The sequence below is a fragment of the Chiloscyllium punctatum genome, chromosome 50 (genome assembly GCF_047496795.1).
Source record: "Chiloscyllium punctatum isolate Juve2018m chromosome 50, sChiPun1.3, whole genome shotgun sequence".
Taxonomy (NCBI): Eukaryota; Metazoa; Chordata; class Chondrichthyes; order Orectolobiformes; family Hemiscylliidae; genus Chiloscyllium; species Chiloscyllium punctatum.
In genome coordinates, this window is record NC_092788.1 from 30,964,637 (window position 1) to 30,989,627 (window position 24,991).

A 24,991-nucleotide genomic window follows, 5' to 3' on the forward strand; every position below is an offset into this window, starting at 1 on the left:
TAAATATTCAGCCTGGAGCCCAGTTACAAGTGGAGTTCCGCAGGGTTCAGTTCTGGGTCCTCTGCTGTTTGTAATTTTTATTAATGACTTAGATGAGAGAGTCGAAGGGTGGGTCAGTAAATTTGCAGATGATACGAAGATAGGTGGAGTTGTGGACAGTGAGGAGGGCTGTTGTCGGATGCAGAGGGACTTAGATATGATGCAGAGCTGGGCTGAGGAGTGGCAGATGGAGTTCAACCCTGCCAAGTGTGAGGTTGTCCATTTCGGAAGAACAAATAAGAATGCGGAATACAGGGTTAATGGTAGGGTTCTTAGTCAGGTGGAGGAACAGAGGGATCTTGGGGTCTATGTACATAGATCTTTGAAGGTTGCCACTCAGGTGGATAGAGTTTGTAAGAAGGGCTATGGAGTATTATCGTTCATTAGCAGAGGTATTGAATTCAAGAGTCGTGAAGTGATGTCGCAGCTGCACAGGACTTTGGTTAGGCCACAGTTGGAGTACTGTGTGCAGTTCTGGTCGCCTCACTTTAGGAAAGATGTGGAAGCTTTGGAGAGGGTGCAGAGAAGATTTACCAGGATGTTGCCTGGAATGGAGAGTAGGTCGTACGAGGATAGGTTGAGAGTTCTCGGCCTTTTCTCGTTGGAACGGCGAAGGATGAGGCGTGACTTGATAGAGGTTTATAAGATGATCAGGGGAATAGATAGAGTAGACAGTCAGAAACTTTTTCCCCGGGTACAACAGAGTGTTACAAGGGGACATAAATTTAAGGTGAAGGGTGGAAGGTATAGGGGAGATGTCAGGGGTGGGTTCTTTACCCAGAGAGTGGTGGGAGCATGGAATGCGCTGCCCGTGGGAGTGGTAGAGTCAGAATCATTGGCGACCTTTAAGCGGCATTTAGATAGGTACATGGATGGGTGCTTAATCTAGGTTAGAAGTTCGGCACAACATCGTGGGCCGAAGGGCCTGTTCTGTGCTGTATTGTTCTCTGTTCTATGTTCTATGTTCTATATTCTATTACATTTGATTAGATTAGATTACATTAGAATAGAAAACATTACATTAGATTAGATTAGATTACATTAGATTACATTACAATAGATTACATTAGATTAGATTAGATTACATTAGATTAGATTACATTAGACTAGATTAGATTAGATTACATTACTTTAGATTAGATAAGATTACATTAGATAGATTAGATTACATTACATTAGATTAGATTACATTAGATTACATTACATTTGATTAGATCACATTAAAATAGATTAGATTAGGTTAGATTAAATTACATTATATTACATTACATTAGATTAGAATAGATTACATTACATTAGATTAGATTAGATTACATCAGATTAGATTACATTAGATTAGATTAGATTAGATTACATCAGATTAGATTAGATTACATTACATTAGATTACATTAGTTTAAATTAGTTTACATTAGATTAGATTACATTAGATTAGATTACATTACATTACATTAGATTAGATTAGACTACATTAGATTACATTAGATTCGATTAGATTAGATTAGATTACATTAGATTACATTTCATTAGATTTGATTAGATTACACAAGATTAGATTAGATTAGATTACATTACATTTCATTAGATTAGATTAGATTACATTAGATTAGATTAGATTACATTACATTACTTTACATTAGATTACATGACATTAGATTACATTAAATTAGATTACATTATATTAGTTTACATTACATTAGATTAGTTTACATTATATTACATTTTATTGGATTACATTAGATTGCATTACATTAGCTTACATTACATTAGATTAGATTACATTAGATTAGATTACATTACATTAGATTCGATTAGATTAGATTAGATTACATTAGATAAGTTTACATTACATTGGATTACGTTACATTTGTTTCATTAGATTAGATTACATTACATTACAGTAGATTAGATTAGATTAAATTACATTAGATTAGTTTACATTATATGACATTATATTGGATTACATTAGATTACATTACATTAGCTTACATTTCATTAGAATAGATTACTTTAGATTAGATTGCATTAGATTAGATTACATTTCATTAGATAAGATTAGATTACATTAGATTAGATTAGATTAGATTACATTTCATTAGATTAGATTAGATTAGATTAGATTACATTACATTACATTAGAATAGATAACATTACAATAGATTACATTAGATTAGATTAGATTACATTAGAATAGAAAACTTTACATTAGTTTAGATTGCACTACATTAGATTTAATACATTAGATGAGCTAACAATAGATTCGATTACATTAGATCAGATTAGATTCGAGTAGAGGTTCTTTCATTATTTCAAAGCCACAAACTAAACGCAATTAATGAGTCCACCTGCAAACATTCATTCAATGAGGAACAGTGTAAGTCGTATTCCAATGAATCTAGCTTTTGCCATTCATTCAATGAAAGAAACTGCACACGTTCATGCACTGACAAAAACTGCATGCATTCATTAAATGAAACAGGGTGCACGTGTTAATTCAATGAGGACAGCTTTTCTTTTTCATTCCCTTTCTCGAGCTTAGCACTTTCATTCAATGAAACCAAATGCTTCATTGAATCATTGAGTCAAACTGCCATCATTGACTCAATGAATCAAACAGTTTTAATGAATTCCATCGATCAAACTTAACTCATTTACTTCGTGAATCAAACTGCACCCATTCATTCAATGAAATGCTTTGTATGTCTCAATTAAAAGAGTCGAGCTCCAGCCATTCATTCAATGCCACGAGCAAAACGCATTCATTCAATGGAGCATACTGCACTCATGATACAGACTGCACGTCTTAAATCAATGAGTAGAGCTTCTCTCATTCATTCAATGGGTCAAGCTTAACTCTTTCATTCAAAGAAACAAACTGCATTCATTGAATCATTGAATCAAACAACAATCATTGATTCAATGAATCAAACCTTGTTCAATGGAACAAACCTATCTCCCTTATTTAGTGAACCAAACTGCATATTCATTGCATATTCAATGAAAGAGGCTGTACTTCTCAATTCAATGAGTAGAGCTACTCTCATTCATTGAATGGCACTAGTTTCACGCATTGTCTCTGTCAAACTGCACACGTTTATTAGATGAACCAAACTGCCCGTCTTAATTCAATGAATAGAGCTTCTCTCATTCATTCAATGTGTCAAGCTCACCACTTTCATTTAATGAAACAAACTGCATTGATTGAATCGTTGAATCAAACTAGAATCATTGATTCAATGAATCAACCTTTGTCCTTGTTTCATTCGAACAAACCTAACTCACTTATTTAGTGAATCCTACTACACTCATTCATTCAATGAAACAGACTGCACATGATAATTCAATGAAGGTACTCTTAACGCATTGATTCAACCAAACAAATTGCACACATTTAGTTCATGAAGCAAACTGCATTTGTCAATTCAATGAATACAGCTACTCATTCATTCATTGTCACAAGCTTCACACATTGTCTCAATCAAACTGCACACATTCACTCCATGAACCAAACTGCACGTGTTAATTCAATGAGCAGAGCTTCTCTCATCAGTCAATGATGAACTTAACGCTTTCATTCAATGAAACAAACAGCTTTCGTTGAATCATTGAATCAAATTCTAATGATGGATTCAATGTAGATTAGATTACATTAGATTAGATTACATTAGATTAGATGACATTCCAATAGATTACATTAGATTAGAGTAGATTACATTAGATTACTTTACATTAGATTACATTAGATTAGAGTCGATTACGTTAGATTACATTAGAGTAGATTAGATTACATTAGATTAGATTAGATTAGATAAGATTAGTTTTAGATTAGGTTAGATTACATTACATTAGATTACATTACATTGGATTACATTACATTTGATTACATTAGATTAGATTAGATTACATTAGATTAGATTAGATTACATTAGATTAGTTTACATTATATTACATTATATTGGATTACATTAGATTACATTACATTAGCTTACATTACATTAGATTAGATTACATTACATTTGATTAGATCACATTAGATTAGATTAGATTAGATTACATTACATTAGATTTGATTACATTAGATTAGATTAGATTAGATTAGATTAGATTACATTAGATTAGATTACATTACATTAGATTACATTACATTTGATTATATCACATTAGATTAGATTGCATTAGATTAGATTAGATTAGTTTACATTACATTACATTAGATTAGATTAGATTTGATTAGATTAGATTAGATTAGATTACATTACATTAGATTACATTAGGTTAGATTACATTACATTTGATTACATTACATTAGATTAAATACGTTAGATTAGATTAGATTAGATTAGATTACATTAGATTAGATTAAATTCCATTAGATTAGTTTACATTATATTACATTAGATTGGATTACATTCGATTACATTACATTAGCTTACATTACATTTGATTAGATCACATTAGATTAGATTAGATTAGATTAGATTACATTACATTACATTAGGTTAGATTTCATTAGATTAGATTATGTTACATTAGATTAAATACGTTAGATTAGATTAGATTAGATTAGATTAGATTTCATCAGATGAGATTAGATGACATTACATTAGATTTAGATAGTTTAGATTAGATTACATTAGAATAGATTAGAGTAGATCACATTAGATTCGATTACATTACATTAGATTACATTAAATTAGATTAGATTACATTAGATTAGATTAGATTAAATTACATTAGGTTACATTATATTAGATTAGATTATATTAGATTAGATTACATTAGTTTACATTACATTAGATTAGATTACATTAGATTAGATTACATTAGATGAGATTAGATTAGATTAGATTACATTTCATTAGATTACATTACATTAGATTAGATTACATTACATTAGATTAGATTAGATTACATTAGGGTAGATTAGATTACATTAGAATAGATTCCATTAGATTAAATTAGATGAGATTAGATCAGATTACATTAGATTAGATTACATTAGAGTAGATTAGATTACACTAGATTAGATTCCATGACGTTAGGTTACATTAGATTAGATTAGATTAGATTAGATTAGATTAGATTAAATTACATTAGGTTACATTATATTAGATTAGATTAGATTAGATTACATTACATTAGTTTACATTACATTAGATTAGATTACATTAGATTAGATTACATTAGATGAGATTAGATTAGATTAGATTACATTTCATTAGATTACATTACATTAGATTAGATTACATTACATTAGATTACATTAGATTAGATTAGATTACATTAGGGTAGATTAGATTACATTAGAATAGATTCCATTAGATTAGATTAGATGAGATTAGATCAGATTACATTATATTAGATTACATTAGAGTAGATTAGATTACACTAGATTAGATTCCATGACGTTAGGTTACATTAGATTAGATTAGATTAGATTACATTAGATTACATTACATTTCATTAGATGACATTACATTAGATTAGATTACATTAGATTAGATTAGATTACATTACATTACATTACATTAGATTACATTACATTAGAATAGCTAACATTAGAATAGATAACAATAGTGGGTGAACATTTTGGTGATGGTGACCACAATTCTGTGACTTTCACCTTGGTTATGGAGAGAGATAGGTGCGCACAACAAGGTAGATTTTACAATTGGGGGAAGGCAAATTACGATGCTGTAAGACAGGATTTGAGGAACATGCGTTGGGAGCATAGGTTGTCAGGGAAGGATGTGGTGGAAATGTGGAACTTTTTCAAGGAGCAGATAAGACGTGTCCTTGATATGTATGTACCTATCAGGCAGGAAAGAAATGGTCGTGTGAGGGAGCCTTGGTTGACGAGGGAGGTTGAATGTCTAGTAAAGAGGAAGAAGGAGGCTTACATAAGGTTGAGGAAACAGGGTTCAGACAGAGCAGTGGAGGGATACAGGATAAAAAGAAGGGACCTGAAGAAAGGGATTACGAGAGATAAGAGAGGGCATGAAAAATCCTTGGCGGATAGGATCAAGGATAACCCCAAGGCATTTTATGCGTCTGTGAGAAACCTGAGAATGACGAGAACGAGGGTAGGTCCGATCAAGGACTGTAGTGGGAGACTGTGTATTGAGTCGGAAGAGATAGGAGAGGTCTTGAACAAGTACTTATCTTCAGTATTTACGAACGAGAGGGACCGTATTGTTGAAGAGGGGAGTGTGAAACGGATACCTGTTAGGAAGGAAGGAAGATGTGTTGGACATTTTGAACAACTTGAGGATAGACAAGTCCCCCGGGCCTGACGGGATATATCCTAGGATTATGTGGGAAGCAAGAGAGGAAATTGCAGTACCGTTGGCATTGATCTTCTCGTCTTCACTGGCAACGGGGTTGGTACCAGGGGACTGGAGAGGAGCGAATGTGGTGCCCCTGTTCAAAAAAGGGAATAGGGATAACCCCGGGAATTACAGGCCAGTTAGTCTTACTTCTGTGGTAGGCAAAGGAATGGAAAGGGTACTGAGGGATAGGATTTACGAGTATCTGGAAAGACACTGCTTGATTAGGGACAGCCAGCACGGATTTGTGAAGGGTAGGTCTTGCCTTACAAGTCTTATTGAATTCTTCGAGGAGGTGACCAAGCATGTGGATGAGGGTTGAGCAGTACATGGATTTTAGTGAGGCATTTGATAAGGTTCCCCATGGTAGGCTTATGCGGAAAGTCAGGAGGCATGGGATAGAGGGAAATTTGGCCAATTGGATAGAAAACTGGCTAACCGGTCGAAGGCAGAGAGTGGTGGTAGACGGTAAATATTCAGCCTGGAGCCCAGTTACAAGTGGAGTTCCGCAGGGTTCAGTTCTGGGTCCTCTGCTGTTTGTAATTTTTATTAATGACTTAGATGAGAGAGTCGAAGGGTGGGTCAGTAAATGTGCAGATGATACGAAGATAGGTGGAGTTGTGGACAGTGAGGAGGGCTATTGTCGGATGCAGAGGGACTTAGATATGATGCAGAGCTGGGCTGAGGAGTGGCAGATGGAGTTCAACCCTGCCAAGTGTGAGGTTGTCCATTTCGGAAGAACAAATAAGAATGCGGAATACAGGGTTAATGGTAGGGTTCTTAGTCAGGTGGAGGAACAGAGGGATCTTGGGGTCTATGTACATAGATCTTTGAAGGTTGCCACTCAGGTGGATAGAGTTTGTAAGAAGGCCTATGGAGTATTATCGTTCATTAGCAGAGGTATTGAATTCAAGAGTCGTGAGGTGATGTTGCAGCTGTACAGGACTTTGGTTAGGCCACATTTGGAGTACTGTGTGCAGTTCTGGTCGCCTCACTTTAGGAAAGATGTGGAAGCTTTGGAGAGGGTGCAGAGAAGATTTACCAGGATGTTGCCTGGAATGGAGAGTAGGTCGTACGAGGATAGGTTGAGAGTTCTCGGCCTTTTCTCGTTGGAACGGCGAAGGATGAGGGGTGACTTGATAGGGGTTTATAAGATGATCAGGGGAATAGATAGAGTAGACAGTCAGAAACTTTTTCCCCGGGTACAACAGAGTGTTACAAGGGGACATAAATTTAAGGTGAAGGTTGGAAGGTATAGGGGAGATGTCAGGGGTGGGTTCTTTACCCAGAGAGTTGTGGGGGCATGGAATGCGCTGCCCGTGGGAGTGGTAGAGTCAGAATCATTGGCGACCTTTAAGCGGCATTTAGATAGGTACATGGATGGGTGCTTAATCTAGGTTAGAAGTTCGGCACAACATCGTGGGCCGAAGGGCCTGTTCTGTGCTGTATTGTTCTATGTTCTATGTTCTATTAAAATAGATTACATTTGATTACATTAGATTACATTAGAATAGAAAACATTACATTAGATTAGATTACATTACATTAGATTTAATACATTAGATTAGATAACATTCGATTAGATTAGATTACATTAGATTACATTAGATTAGATTACATTAGACTAGATTACATTAGATTAGATTACATTAGATAAGATAAGATTACATTAGATAGTTTAGATTAGATTACATTAGATTAGATTAGATTACATTGCATTAGATTAGATTACATTAGATTAGATTAGATTAGATTAGATTTGATTAGATTAGATTAGATTACATTAGATTACATTACATTAGCTTACATTAGATTAGATTAGATTACATTACATTAGATTACATTAGATTAGCTCACATTAGGTTAGATTACATTAGATTAGATTACATTACATTAGATTAGATTACATTAGATTAGATTTTATTAGAATAGATTAGATAAGATTACATTAGATTAGATTACATTCGATTAGATTACATTATATTGGTTTACATTACATTGGATTACATTACATTTGATTAGATTACATTAGATTAGATTACATTATATTAGTTTACATTACATTGGATTACATTACATTTGATTACATTAGATTAGATTAGATTAGATTAGATTAAATTACATTAGATTAGTTTACATTATATGACATTATATTGGATTACATTAGATTATATTACATTAGCTTACATTAGATTAGATTAGATTAGATTAAATTAGATTAGATCACATTAGGTTAGATTACATTAGATTAGATTACATTACATTAGATTACATTACGTTAGATTACATTTCATTAGATTAGATTCCTTTAGATTAAATTACATTAGATTAGATTACATTACATTAGATTACATTAGATTACAGTACATTAGATTAGATTATTTAGGATTAGATTACATTAGATTAGATTAGATTAGATTAGATTAGATTAGATTAGGTTAGATTAGATTACATTTCATTCGATTACATTAGATTACATTAGATTAGATTACATTACATTAGATTTAATACATTAGATTAGATTACATTAGATTCGATTACATTAGATCAGATTAGATTCGAGTAGAGGTTCTTTCATTCCTTCAAAGCCACAAACTAAACGCAATTAATGAGTCCACCTGCAAACATTCATTCAATGAGGAACAGTGTAAGTCGTATTCCAATGAATCTAGCTTTTGCCATTCATTCAATGAAAGAAACTGCACGCGTTCATGCACTGATAAAAACTGCATGCATTCATTAAATGAAACAGGGTGCACGTGTTCATTCAATGAGTACAGCTTTTCTTTTTTATTCCCTTTCTCGAGCTTAGCACTTTCATTCAATGAAACCAAATGCTTCATTGAATCATTGAGTCAAACTGTCATCATTGACTCAATGAATCAAACAGTTTTAATGGATTCCATCGATCAAACTTAACTCATTTACTTCGTGAATCAAACTGCACACATTCATTCAATGAAATGCTTTGTATGTCTCAATTAAAAGAGTCGAGCTCCAGCCATTCATTCAATGCCACGAGCAAAACGCATTCATTCAATGGAGCATACTGCACTCATGATACAGGCTGCACGTCTTAAATCAATGAGTAGAGCTTCTCTCATTCATTCAATGGGTTAAGCTTAACGCTTTCATTCAAAGAAACAAACTGCATTCATTGAAACATTGAATCAAACAACAATCATTGATTCAATGTATCAAACCTAGTTTCAATGGAACAAACCTATCTCCCTTATTTAGTGAACCAAACTGCATATTCATTGCATATTCAATGAAAGAGGCTGCATTTGTCAATTCAATGAGTAGAGCTACTCTCATTCATTGAATGGCACTAGTTTCACGAATTGTCTCTGTCAAACTGCACACGTTTATTAGATGAACCAAACTGCCCGTCTTAATTCAATGAATAGAGCTTCTCTCATTCATTCAATGTGTCAAGCTCACCGCTTTCATTTAATGAAACAAACTGCATTGATTGAATCGTTGAATCAAACTAGAATCATTGATTCAATGAATCAAGGCTTATTCCTTGTTTCATTCGAACAAACCTAACTCACTTATTTAGTGAATCCTACTACACTCATTCATTCAATGAAACAGACTGCACATGATAATTCAATGAAGGTAGTCTTAACGCATTGATTCAACCAAACAAATTGCACACATTTAGTTCATGAAGCAAACTGCATTTGTCATTTCAATGAATACAGCTACTCATTCATTCAATGTCACAAGCTTCACACATTGTCTCAATCAAACTGCACACATTCACTCCATGAACCAAACTGCACGTGTTAATTCAATGAGCAGAGCTTCTCTCATCAGTCAATGATGAGTTTAACGCTTTCATTCAATGAAACAAACAGCTTTCGTTGAATCATTGAATCAAATTCTAATGATGGATTCAATGTAGATTAGATTACATTAGATTAGATTACATTAGATTAGATGACATTACAATAGATTACATTAGATTAGAGTAGATTACATTAGATTGCTTTACATTAGATTAGAGTAGATTAGAGTAGATTACATTAGATTACATTACATTAGATTAGATTACATTAGATTAGATTAGATTAGATAAGATTAGTTTTAGATGAGGTTAGATTACATTACATAAGATTACATTACATCGGATTACATTACATTTGATTACATTAGATTACATTAGATTAGATTAGATTAGATTAAATTACATTAGATTAGTTTACATTATATTATATTATATTGGATTACTTTAGATTACATTAGATTAGATTAGATTAGATTAGATTAGATTAAATTACATTAGGTTACATTATATTAGATTAGATTAGATTAGATTACATTACATTAGTTTACATTACATTAGATTAGATTACATTAGATTAGATTATATTAGATTATATTAGATTAGATTAGATTACATGACATTAGTTTACATTACATTAGATTAGATTACATTAGATTAGATTCCATTACATTAGATGACATTACAATAGATTACATTAGATTAGTGAAGATTACATTAGATTACTTTACATTAGATTACTTTAGATTAGAGTAGATTACATTAGATTACATTACATTAGATTAGATTACATTAGATTAGATTAGATTAGATAAGATTAGTTTTAGATTAGATTAGATTACATTACATTAGATTACATTACATTGAATTACATTACATTTGATTACATTAGATTAGATTAGATTGGATTAAATTACAATAGATTAGTTTACATTATATTACATTATATTGGATTACATTAGATTACATTACATTATCTTACATTATATTAGATTAGATTACATTAGATTACATTATATTTGATCTGATCACATTAGATTAGATTTCATTAGATTAGATTTGGTTAGATTACATTACATTACATTACATTAGATGAGATTACATTAGATTACATTAGATTAGATTACAATAGATTACATTACATTAGATTACATTAGATTAGATCACATTAGGTTAGATTACATTACATTAGATTAGATTACATTAGAGTAGATTAGATTAAATTAGATTAGATTCCATTACGTTAGGTTACATTAGATCAGATTAGATTAGATTAGATTAGATTACATTAGATTACATTACATTACATTAGTTGACATTACATTAGATTAGATTACATTAGATTAGATTACATTACATTACATTAGATTACATTACATTAGAATAGATAACATTAAAATAGATAACAATAGTGGGTGAACATTTTGGTGATGGTGACCACAATTTTTTGACTTTCACCTTGGTTATGGAGAGAGATAGGTGCGCACAACAAGGTACATTTTACAATTGGGGGAAAGGAAATTACGATGCTGTAAGACAGGATTTGAGGAACATACGTTGGGAGCATAGGCTGTCAGGGAAGGATGTGGTGGAAATGTGGAACTTTTTCAAGGAGCAGATACGACGTGTCCTTGATATGTATGTACCTATCAGGCAGGAAAGAAATGGTCGTGTGAGGGAGCCTTGGTTGACGAGGGAGGTTGAATGTCTAGTAAAGAGGAAGAAGGAGGCTTACATAAGGTTGAGGAAACAGGGTTCAGACAGAGCAGTGGAGGGATACAGGAAAGCCAGAAGGGACCTGAAGAAAGGGATTACGAGAGATAAGAGAGGGCATGAAAAATCCTTGGCGGATAGGATCAAGGATAACCCCAAGGCATTTTATGCGTCTGTGAGAAACCTGAGAATGACGAGAACGAGGGTAGGTCCGATCAAGGACATTAGTGGGAGACTGTGTATTGAGTCGGAAGAGATAGGAGAGGTCTTGAACAAGTACTTCTCTTCAGTATTTACGAACGAGAGGGACCGTATTGTTGAAGAGGAGAGTGTGAAATGGACTGTTAAGCTAGAAGAGATACCTGTTAGGAAGGAAGATGTGTTGGACATTTTGAACAACTTGAGGATAGACAAGTCCCCCGGGCCTGACGGGATATATCCTAGGATTATGTGGGAAGCAAGAGAGGAAATTGCAGTACCGTTGGCATTGATCTTCTCGTCTTCACTGGCAACAGGGTTGGTACCAGGGGACTGGAGAGGAGCGAATGTTGTGCCCCTGTTCAAAAAAGGGAATAGGGATAACCCCGGGAATTACAGGCCAGTTAGTCTTACTTCTGTGGTAGGCAAAGTAATGGAAAGGGTACTGAGGGATAGGATTTACGAGTATCTGGAAAGACACTGCTTGATTAGGGACAGCCAGCACGGATTTGTGAAGGGTAGGTCTTGCCTTACAAGTCTTATTGAATTCTTCGAGGAGGTGACCAAGCATGTGGATGAGGGTTGAGCAGTACATGGATTTTAGTAAGGCATTTGATAAGGTTCCCCATGGTAGGCTTATGCGGAAAGTCAGGAGGCATGGGATAGAGGGAAATTTGGCCAATTGGATAGAAAACTGGCTAACCGGTCGAAGGCAGAGAGTGGTGGTAGACGGTAAATATTCAGCCTGGAGCCCAGTTACAAGTGGAGTTCCGCAGGGTTCAGTTCTGGGTCCTCTGCTGTTTGTAATTTTTATTAATGACTTAGATGAGGGAGTCGAAGGGTGGGTCAGTAAATGTGCAGATGATACGAAGATAGGTGGAGTTGTGGACAGTGAGGAGGGCTGTTGTCGGATGCAGAGGGACTTAGATATGATGCAGAGCTGGGCTGAGGAGTGGCAGATGGAGTTCAACCCTGCCAAGTGTGAGGCTGTCCATTTCGGAAGAACAAATAAGAATGCGGAATATAGGGTTAATGGTAGGGTTCTTAGTCAGGTGGAGGAACAGAGGGATCTTGGGGTCTATGTACATAGATCTTTGAAGGTTGCCACTCAGGTGGATAGAGTTTGTAAGAAGGCCTATGGAGTATTATCGTCCATTAGCAGAGGGATTGAATTCAAGAGTCGTGAAGTGATGTTGCAGCTGTACAGGACTTTGGTTAGGCCACAGTTGGAGTAATGTGTGCAGTTCTGGTCGCCTCACTTTAGGAAAGATGTGGAAGCTTTGGAGAGGGTGCAGAGAAGATTTACCAGGCTGTTGCCTGGAATGGAGAGTAGGTCGTACGAGGATAGGTTGAGAGTTCTCGGCCTTTTCTCGTTGGAACGGCGAAGGATGAGGGGTGATTTGATAGAGGTTTATAAGATGATCAGGGGAATAGATAGAGTAGACAGTCAGAAACTTTTTCCCCGGGTACAACAGAGTGTTACAAGGCGACATAAATTTAAGGTGAAGGTTGGAAGGTATAGGGGAGATGTCAGGGGTGGGTTCTTTACCCAGAGAGTTGTGGGGGCATGGAATGCGCTGCCCGTGGGAGTGGTAGAGTCAGAATCATTGGCGACCTTTAAGCGGCATTTAGATCGGTACATGGATGGATGCTTAATCTAGGATAGAAGTTCGGCACAACATCGTGGGCCGAAGGGCCTGTTCTATGCTGTATTGTTCTATGTTCTATGTTCTATGCTCTATTACAATAGATTACATTTGATTAGATTATATTACATTAGAATAGAAAACATTACATTAGATTAGATTACATTACATTTGATTTAATACATTAGATTAGATAACATTAGATTCGATTAGATTACATTAGATTACATTACAATAGATTACATTAGATTAGATTAGATTACATTAGATAGATTAGATTAGATTACATGAGATTAGATTACATTAGATTAGATTAGATTAGATTACATTGCATTAGATTAGATTACATTAGATTAGATTAGATTACATTACATTACATTAGATTTGATTAGATTAGATTAGATTAGATTAGAATAGATTACATTACATTAGATTACATTAGATTAGATCACATTAGGTTAGATTACATTAGATTAGATTACATTACATTAGATTACATTACATTACATTACGTTAGATTAGATTACATTACCTTAGATTAGATTACATTAGATTACATTACATTTGATTAGATCACATTAGATTAGATTAGATTACATTACATTACATTACATTAGATGAGAATAGATTACATTACATTAGATTACATTAGGTTAGATTACATTAGATTAAATTACATTTCATTAGATTACATTAGCTTAGATTAGATTAGATTAGATTACATCAGATTAGATTAGATTACATTACATTAGATTACATTAGTTTAGATTAGATTAGATTAGATTAGATTAGATTACATTAGATTACATTAGATTAGATTAGACTACATTAGATTACATTAGTTTAGATTACATTAGATTAGATTAGAATACATTAGATTATATAACATTAGATTAGATTAGGTTACACAAGATTAGATTAGATTACATTACATTAGATTAGATTAGATTCGATTAGATTAGATTACATTAGATTAGATTAGATTACATTAGATTACATTAGATTAGATTAGATTAGATTACATTGAATTAGATTAGATTACATTCGATTTGATTACATTAGATCAGATTAGATTAGAGTAGAGGATCTTTCATTCCTTCAAAGTCACAAACTAAACGCAATTAATGAATCCACCTGCAAACATTCATTCAATGAGGAAGAGTGTAAATCGTATTCCAATGAATCTAGCTTTTGCCATTCATTCAATGAAAGAAACTGCACGCGTTCATGCACTGATAAAAACTGCATGCATACATTAAATGAAACAGAGTGCACGTGTTAATTCAATGTGTACAGCTTTTCTTTTTTATTCCCTTTCTCGAGCTCAGCACTTTCATTCAATGAAACCAAATGCTTCATTGAATCATTGAGTCAATGAATCAAACAGTTTTAATTAGATTACATTACATTAGATTATATTAGATTACATTAGATTAGATTAGATTAGATTAGATTACATCAGATCAGATTAGATTACATTAAATTAGATTACATTACATTAGATTAGATTGCATTAGATTAGATTAGATTAGATTACATCAGATTAGATTACATTAGATTAGATTAGATTAGATTACATCAGATTAGATTAGATTACATACATTAGATTACATTAGTTTAGATTAGATTACATTAGATTAGATTAGATTAGATTAGACTACATTAGATTAGATTATATTACATTAGATTTGATTACGTTACGTTAGATTAGATTACATTAGATTAGATTAGATTACATTACATTAGATTACATTACTTTAGATTAGATTAGATTACTTTAGATTACATTAGATTAGATTAGATTAGATTAGAATTCATTAGATTTGATTAGATTACATTAGATTAGATTACATTAGGTAACATTATATTAGATTAGATTGTATTAGATAACATTACATTCGATTGCATTACATTAGATTAGATTACTTTAGATTAGATTAGATTAGATTAGATTAGATTAGATTAGATTTCATTATATTAGATTAGATTAGATGAGATTAGATTACATTTCATTAGATTACATTACATTAGATTAGATTACATTAGATTAGATTAGATTACATTACATTAGATCAGATTTGATTAGATTTGATTCCGTTACACTAGATTAGATTAGATTAGATTAGATTACATTAGAGTAGATTCCATTAGATTACTTTAGATTACATTAGAGTAGATTACCTTAGATTAGATTACATTACATTAGATTTAATACATTGATTAGATAACATTAGATTAGTTTAGATTACATTAGATTACATTACATTTGATTACATTAGATTACATTACATTAGATTAGATTACATTAGATTAGATTAGATTACATTAGATTAGATTAAATTACATTAGATTAGTTTACATTATATTACATTATATTGGATTACATTAGATTACATTACTTTAGCTTACATTACATTAGATTAGAATACATTAGATTAGATTAGAATAGAATAGATTACATTACATTAGATTACATTAGATTAGATCACATTAGTTTAGATTACATTAGATTAGATTATATTAGATTAGATTAGATTAGATTAGATTCGATTAGATTACATCAGATTAGATTAGATTACATTACATTATATGAGATTACATTATATTAGATTAGATTAGATTACATCAGATTATATTATATTAGATTAGATTAGATTAGATTACATCAAATTAGATTAGATTACATTACATTAGATTACATTAATTTTTTTAGATTACATTAGATTAGACTAGATTAGACTACATTAGATTAGATTATATTACATTAGATTAGATTACGTTACGTTAGATTACATTACATTAGATTACATTACATTACATTACTTTACATTAGATTACATTAGATTAGATTAGATTACATTAGATTAGTTTACATTATATTACATTATATTGGATTACATTAGATTACATTACTTTAGCTTATATTACATTAGATTAGATTACATTAGACTAGATTAGATTAGATTAGATAAGATTACATTAGATAGATTAGATTAGATTACATTAGATTACATTAGATTAGATTACATTAGATTAGAGTAGATTACATTAGATTAGATTAGATTAGATTAGATTAGATTAGAATAGATTACATTACATTAGATTACTTTAGATTAGATCACATTAGGTTAGATTACATTAGATTAGATTAGATTACATTAGATTATATTCGATTACATTACATTAGATTACATTAGATTAGATTAGATTACATTACATTAGATTAGATTAGTTTAGATTACATCAGATTAGATTACATTAGATTAGATTAAATTAGATTACATCAAATTAGATTAGATTGCATTACATTAGATTCCATTAGTTTAGATTAGATTACATTAGATTAGATTACATTAGATTAGATTATATTACATTAGATTAGACTACGTTACGTTAGATTATATTATATTAGATTAGATTAGATTACATTACATTACATTACATTAGATTACATTACCTTAGATTAGATTACATTAGATTACATTACATTCGATTAGATTACATTAGATTACATTACATTTGATTTGATCACATTAGATTAGATTACATTAGATTAGATTACATTAGATTACATTGGGTTAGATTACATTAAATTAGATTACATTACATTAGATTACATTACATTAGATTAGATTACATTAGATTACATTACATCAGATTACATTACATTACATTAAATTACATTACATTAGATTACATAACATTGCATTACATTAGATTACATTAGACTACATTACATTAGATTACCTTAGATTAGATTAGATTACATTAGATTAGATTAGATTTCATTACATTACATTAGATGACATGACATTGTGGAGAATCTTCACCTGTAAAGTATGCGTCCTACTGTAAATTGATATCTTCCTTGCATTCCCCCAAATATCCTCCCATGCCTCTGAAGAAACTTCAACACTCAGCTCTCTTTCCCACATTTGCAGAATCTATCAGACTCATCTGAGGTGGCACCCCCCAATGGGTGATTTCAAGTACTGACAGAGAGTGTACACTTCGCCCTTAGTACCCCTCTTTCTATGTCAGATTTGTCAGAATCAGTCAAAAGTGTGTTGTTGATTTGAATAAAATCCCTAATTTGAAAAAAATGAAAGAGGTCTCTATTAGGTACCAACTTCCGTACCAACTGATCGAAGGACCTCATTTCATCTCCCTCTAATAAATCACCCATGCAAGATATACCCCGAGCTTCTCAACGTTTAAATCCTGAATCTATCATACCCCATTGAAAACCAGGCATACAGACTAAAGGTGTTTTGCCAATGTTACCTTCCCACTGCCGAATTGCCCTCCATGCTTTAACAGTATTGATGACTATTGAGTTATGGCAATATTCCCTAACTGTCCTCGCCTTGTCCAAAAATAGCAAACTAGTAAGGGGGCACCTTGCCTGGGAGGCTTCGATATCGAGCCATATTGAAAGAGGGTCCCCACAAACCTAATCACTCATGTATGCCAAAAGCGAGCTTAATTAGTAATTTTTAATGTTGGGAAGGTCTACTCCCCCACCCCCCCTCAATCTGTGAGGCAACTGCAGTTTAGCTAATTTAATGAGGGGTCGTTTACGGTGCTAGATAAAGGAGCTGAACAAACCGTTCAGTCTCCTGAGTGTTTGTTTATTGAAAATCAGGGTGAGCATGCAGAAAGGGTATCGCAAACGAGGGAGAATATTAATAAGCGCTATCCGACCCGATTGTTATATTGTCTCTTATTGGTGATGGTCGGAGCCTGGCATGTATTTGTTGCAAATGTTACTTGCTATTTTTTAGGGCAAGTCTGGATTTTGCCCAAATCGCGTTGAGTACCTGATGAATCACGAATGGTGTTGCAAATGTGCAATCATTGGCGAATATCCTCAATTCTGACCTTATAACAGAGCGAATATCATTGATGAAGCAGCTGAATATGTTTGGGCCGTGAGTACTACCCTGAAAAACTCATGCAGAGATTTCCTACAGCTGAGGTGGCTGACCTGCAGTAATCACGACCACCTTCCTTTTTGTCTGGTATGTGATTGCCCCCTTATACCCATCGCTTCTCGGTTTTTTAGGGCTCTGTGCCACAAGGATCGGTGCTGTGTTTACTACTTTTTGTCATTTACATCAATGGGTTGGATGAGAGCGTAAGAGGTACAGTTAGTAAGTTTGCAGATGACACCAAAATTGGAGGTGCAGTGGACAGTGAAGGTTACCTCAGATTGAAATAGGATCTTGACGAGGTGAGCCAATGTGCTAAGAAGTAGCAGACAGAGTTTAATTCAGATAAAAGCGAGATGCTGCATTTTGGGAAAGCAAATCTTAGCAGGACATATACACTTAATTGTAATCTCATAGGGAGTGCAGCTGAACGAAGAGACCTTGGAATGTAGTTTCATAGCTCCTTGAAAGTGCAGTTGCAGGTAGATCGGATAATGAATAAGGTGATTGGTATGCTTTCTTTGATTGGTCAGAGTATTGAGTAACGGAGTTGGGAGGTTATGCTGCGGTTGTACGGGACATTGGTTATGCCACTGTTGGAATATTGGTTGCAATTTTGGTCTCCTTCCTATCGGAAAGATGTTGTGGAACTTGAGACTGTTCAGAAAAGATTGACAAGGATGTTGCCAGGGTTGGAGGATTTGAGCTTTGGGGAGAGGCTAAACAGCCTGGAGAGTCAGAGGTTGAGGCGTGACCTTATTGAGGTTTACAAAATTATGAGGGGCATCAATAGGGCAAATAGACAAAGTCTTCTCCCTGTGGTCGGGGAGTCAATAACTGGAGGGCATAGGTTTAGGGTGAGAGGGGAAAGATATAAAAGAGTGCTTCGAGGCAACATTTTCAACACAGAATGTGGTATGTCTTTGGAATGAACTGCCAAATGAAGTGGTGGAGGCTGGTACAATTGCAACATTTAAGAGGCATTCGGATGGATATATGAATAGAAACGTTTTGGGCTGGGAGCTGGTAGGTGGGACTAGATTGAATTGGGATACTTGATCGGCATGGACAGGTTTGACCGATGGTTCTGTTTCCATGCTCTACATCTCTATGACTCTTAATGCAGTCTTTATGTCGACTGCTCTCACTATCATCTCAGCTTTGCATTCAGTTGTTTTCTTTCCGATGTTTGAGTCAAGGCTGAAATAACGTCAAGAACTTGGTGACCGTGGTGGAAAGCAAACTGGCAGCACTGAGCAGTTTATTGCTGCACGGGTGCAGCGAGTTAGTAGTGTTGATGATACCTTCCATCACTTTCCTGGGAATCGATTGGGAATCGGCATTAACTCGCCCGGTTTGATTTTTTTCTACTTTTTATTAACGGGACACACCTGGGCAATTTTCCACATTGTGAGATCAGTGCCAGTGTTAAAACTAATTGCATTGGTGGCTATTTCAGAGAGCAATTGAGAGTCAACCACCTTGTTGTGACTCTGGAATCACAATTATGCCAGCCCAGATGAGGATGGCAGGTTAATTTCTCTGACGGGCGTTCGGTGTTTTATGGCAATGATTTCAAAGTTGTCAGTAGATTTCAAATTCAAAAATATTTTCTCACTGAATTAAACTCCCCCATCTGTAACCGCGGGATTCGAACCACGCATTTGAAAAATGTTAGCCGCGTTTATGGACTAATTTTCTGGGAATAACACCACGAGCCCAAAGCCTCCTTTCCAAGTGAAATAATATCTTTGAAGGTCACTTTAGATGACGCTTCAGGTTTAAAGCAGGAGTTGTGCAGTGTGTTAATATAATAGGGAAAGCGAGGAAAGGCAATCCAAATGACTGTGTGTTAAAGAGGAAATGTCGAGTTTGTGTTTGACCTTGTGAGAGACAAGCAGACTGCGAGAGAGACAGTGTGGAATGGACACTGAGAAGGACAGATCTACTTGGCCCACTCAAAATGATTGATAACTGAGATTGGCAGGTGTCAGAAAGATACTTCAATAGAACGTTTCAATACCTCAGGATATCAGAATGTGTTTTGGAACAATGAGGTTTTTATGATCTATACTCACTGCTGTACTCTAATACTGGGCTCTAGCAATGCAGAACCATTGACATGAAAGCATGACCTCTCCCACTTCTAGATATTAAAGTAATATTTTCAGTTCATTGACCAGCTCCGATTTTATGTTCCCTCTGATTTATTGAAGGAGGAATAGGCCGGACTCTTAGGGCTGCACGTCAAGGCCTGTCTTCAACGGATCAGTTCTCTTGATGGGAAAACACAAGGAGTTCCTGTCCTTCAGGAAGCTGGGTTGTCTTCCTGCTGACTAACATGCTGTAATGATTGATTTCAAAAACAAAGATGTTGATTGGTGAACGAGATTTGCATTTTCAGAGCGCCATCCATAAATCTGTCCGTCTCGAAGCATTTCATCATTGGGGTGTACTTTCTGTATTGTCGACTCTGTGAAGGTCTATTTTGGTGCAGCGAGATCTCACAGACAGTGATCTGACCAAGACCAGAACATATGTTTTAAGTGATGTTGGTTGGAGGATAAAAACGGGAAGCGCCGACACTGGATATAATTGTGGCGAATGGAAAACATCCACTGTTTTCTAAAAAAGGTGGATTATTTCTGAAAAGAGACATTTCGTGAATCTATCATCCTTTGAAAAATGTCAAAAAAGATGCCTCTGCAAATCCACAGTGATAGCAGTCAACTCAGTTTCTAGTCTTTTGCCAACACGCTGATCAATCCACTCTGATGACAGTTCATGGCATTCAGAGGATTCCAAAACCAGGCTCTTTGGAAATCTTGGAGAAAGTGAGGACTGCAGACGTTGGAGATCAGAACTGAAAAAATGTGTTGCTGGAATAGCGCAGCAGGTCAGGCAGTGTCCAAGGCACACCCTCCTCATTCCTTAAGATGGCTTATGCCCGAAACGTCAATTATCCTGCTCCTTGGATGCTGCCTGACCTGATGCGCTTTTCCAGAAACACAATTTTCAGCTCTTTGGAAATCTAGGTGAGCATCATCGTGGCAACTGATATCCAGGAGTGCAGAAGACATGGGTCGAGGATTTAGAATCACAGAACTCATACGCTGTGGAAGGAGGCCATTCAAACCATTGAGTCCACACCCCATCTCCACCCCCAACCACATCTCACCCAATCCTTGTAATCTTGAATTTCCCATGGCTAATGCAGCTAAAGTGCAAGTCCCTGGACTGTGAAAAAAAAACTGGAGCACCGGGAGGACATTCACACAGTCACAGGGAAAATGTACAAATTCCGCAAAGACGTGAATTCTGACCGTAAGGCAGCAGGAATAACCACTGAACTAATGTGCCAATGTATTTAAAAGTTCTTTGAAACGAAACCAACTCAATATCCCCAACAAATCGGGAGCATCTCCAGGTCAGTGCTGTTTAATTTGGAGACGAAGCATCTGCAAAGTTCCCAAACATTTTGCATACCTCTGCCAATTGAGATGAAAAGTTAACAATTTCATAAGTATGATTATTTGGAAACCCAAACCTCCAACGCACTCAGCTTAGCATCTGCTCTATCGGGATCCAAAATTAAAAAAATACACTTCAGATCCCATAAGACTGCAATTAAATGCGTTCTGAATCGCTAGTGACTGAGAGATGAGGAGGGTTTCCCCAAAGGCAGCGTTGTAAATACAGGTTAAGATTTCACAACAGATTATTATGGATGCTGTGAATATACCGCTCAATCTAAAGGTATAAGTCCCACATACTGCCTTCTTATCGAAATTTTGAATGCTGTTCCCCAAATTTCCCTCAAATCTCCTTTGGTGAAGATACAGATTTTCGGGTTCAGCATCACAGCAAGTCAATCTTAGAATAAAAAAACTGTGGGCAGTAGATTTCCACACACAAGCACAGTTCTCTTTCTGTCACATACAGATAGGCACAATCTCTCTCTCTCTCCCTCTTTCTAACACACGGAGGCGTGCTCTCTCTCTGTCTCTCTCTCTCAAAACACACACACACAGACGCAGAGGCGCATCTTCTCTCAAACACAAGCAGGTAAACTCTCTCTCTCTCTTCCTTTCTCTCTCTCTACTCACTCACTCACACACACAACCACAGTCGCAGGCATATGTCTCTAGCTCTCTCTTACATACAGTGGAACACTGTCTCTCCTTCCATCTCCCACAGATACTCACGCAGAGACAACGTGTCTCTCATCTCTCCCTCACACTCTCTCAATCATAAAGCATAGTGTGCTCTCTTGCACACACAGGCAGTGTCTCTGTCTCTCTTGGACACATTCGGGCACAGATTCTCTCCTTATCTTTCTCTTTCTCTCTCTCATATAGACACAGAAGGACAGTCTGACTTTCTCACACACATATAAACACGCACACACTGCCACGTTGTCTCTCCAATCTACTTCACACATATGCAGATGCATCAACGCAAACACATACACAGACACACAAACACAAACACACACAGAGCACTTTTCTTAAGCACACACTGAGTAATACGGTATCCCTCCCTCTCAACAAACACACCAATTGGCATAGTGTGCTCTGTCACACGCACAGATATGGTATATCTAACTCTTTCTTTCTTTGTCTCTCTCATGCACACACACATAGGCAGAGATTCTGTTTGCCTGTCTGTCTCACTCTCTATCTTCCCTTCCTCTCTTTCCCTTTCTTTCACATGTAGACACAGGACCGTCCGTCTTTCTCTCTCTCTCTCTCACACACACACACACTCACAACGACACACACGCACCGAAACATACACACGCAGTCAGTGTCTTTCTCCATCTCTCTCTCTGTCTCTGTCTCTCTCTCTCTCTACCCCGCCCCCTGCCACGCACACACTAAACACACAGACACACACGCAGGCTGAGTGTTTCTTTTTCAGACACACATGCATAGACGCACACACAAAAACATACACTGCCACATAGTCTATCTCTCTCTCACACACATGCAGACACACGAACGCAAACACATACACGGACGCACACAGACACACATGCAAACATGCACAGTGTATATTTCTGTCACACTTCGACATAGACAGTAACAATTTCTCTCCCTGTCTTCGTTTATTTCTCTCTCACATGTACACAGACAAACACAGTCACAGTCACACAGACATACATACACACACACACACACACGCACGCTTTTTGGTACAGCGTGTTTCATAGCACACGCAGACACAGTGTCACTCTCTCTCTTCTCTTTCTCTCTCACAAACGCATACACAAAGGCACAATGTCTCCTTCACTTACACAGAAACACAGAGGCACACTCTCTATCTCTGTCTCTGTCTCTCTCTCTCTCTCAGACACCCAGACATAGCATCTCTCTGTCATACTTTCACATACACACGTGCAAATATACCCACACCCACACATGCACACGCCCCCCACTCCCCCCCCCCCCCCCCACACACACGTAATGTGTCTCACTCTCGGTCACACACACGGATACAGGCACAATCTTTCACTCACAGACAGACACACAGACACATTGTATCTCTCTTTCTCAAAGACATTCATGTAAAGTCTCTCTTTATCTGACACACATGCACAAAAAGACACAGAGTCTGTATCTCTCTCTTACCTTTCTTTCGCGCGCACACACACTCTCACAGTAGCACAGTCTCCCTCTGACGCACGTGCACCAATTGGTACAGTGAACCCTCTTACACACAAAGATGCAGTCTCTCCTTCTCTCTCTCTGCCTGTCTGTCTCTCTCTCTCACCCAAACAGACACAGAGACAGTCTCTCTATCTCTGTTTATTTCTCCCTCACGCGCGCACACATAATTAGGCACAGTGTCTCTTTTGCTCTCCCTCACATGCAGACACACAGGCACATTGCCTCTCTTCCTCAGACAGAAACTAAGTATCTCAATCTCTCAATTTGTCTCGGTCACTCTCTCTTTCACACACAAACACACACGGAAGTATCGTGTCTCTTTCTCAGTCATTCTTTCTCCATGTCTCTTTCTCACAAACACACACACACACACACATGCACACACACAGACACACACACAGAGACAGTGTGCTCTCTCAAACACAATGCACAGTGTCTCTTTCTCTCCAAAGCATACACCCTCCCTGATACAGGCACAAACTGTCTCTCCCTCTCTCTCTTTCTCTATCTCTCTCTCTCTAACACACAAACACACGCACTCGCGCACACGTAATCTGTCTCAAGTCTCTGTCACACATAAAGATACAGGCACATAGTCTCTCTCATTCCCAGATACACAGATAACTCACGGCACAGTGTATCTCCCTCTCTGAAACACATTCAGGTAAAGTATCTCT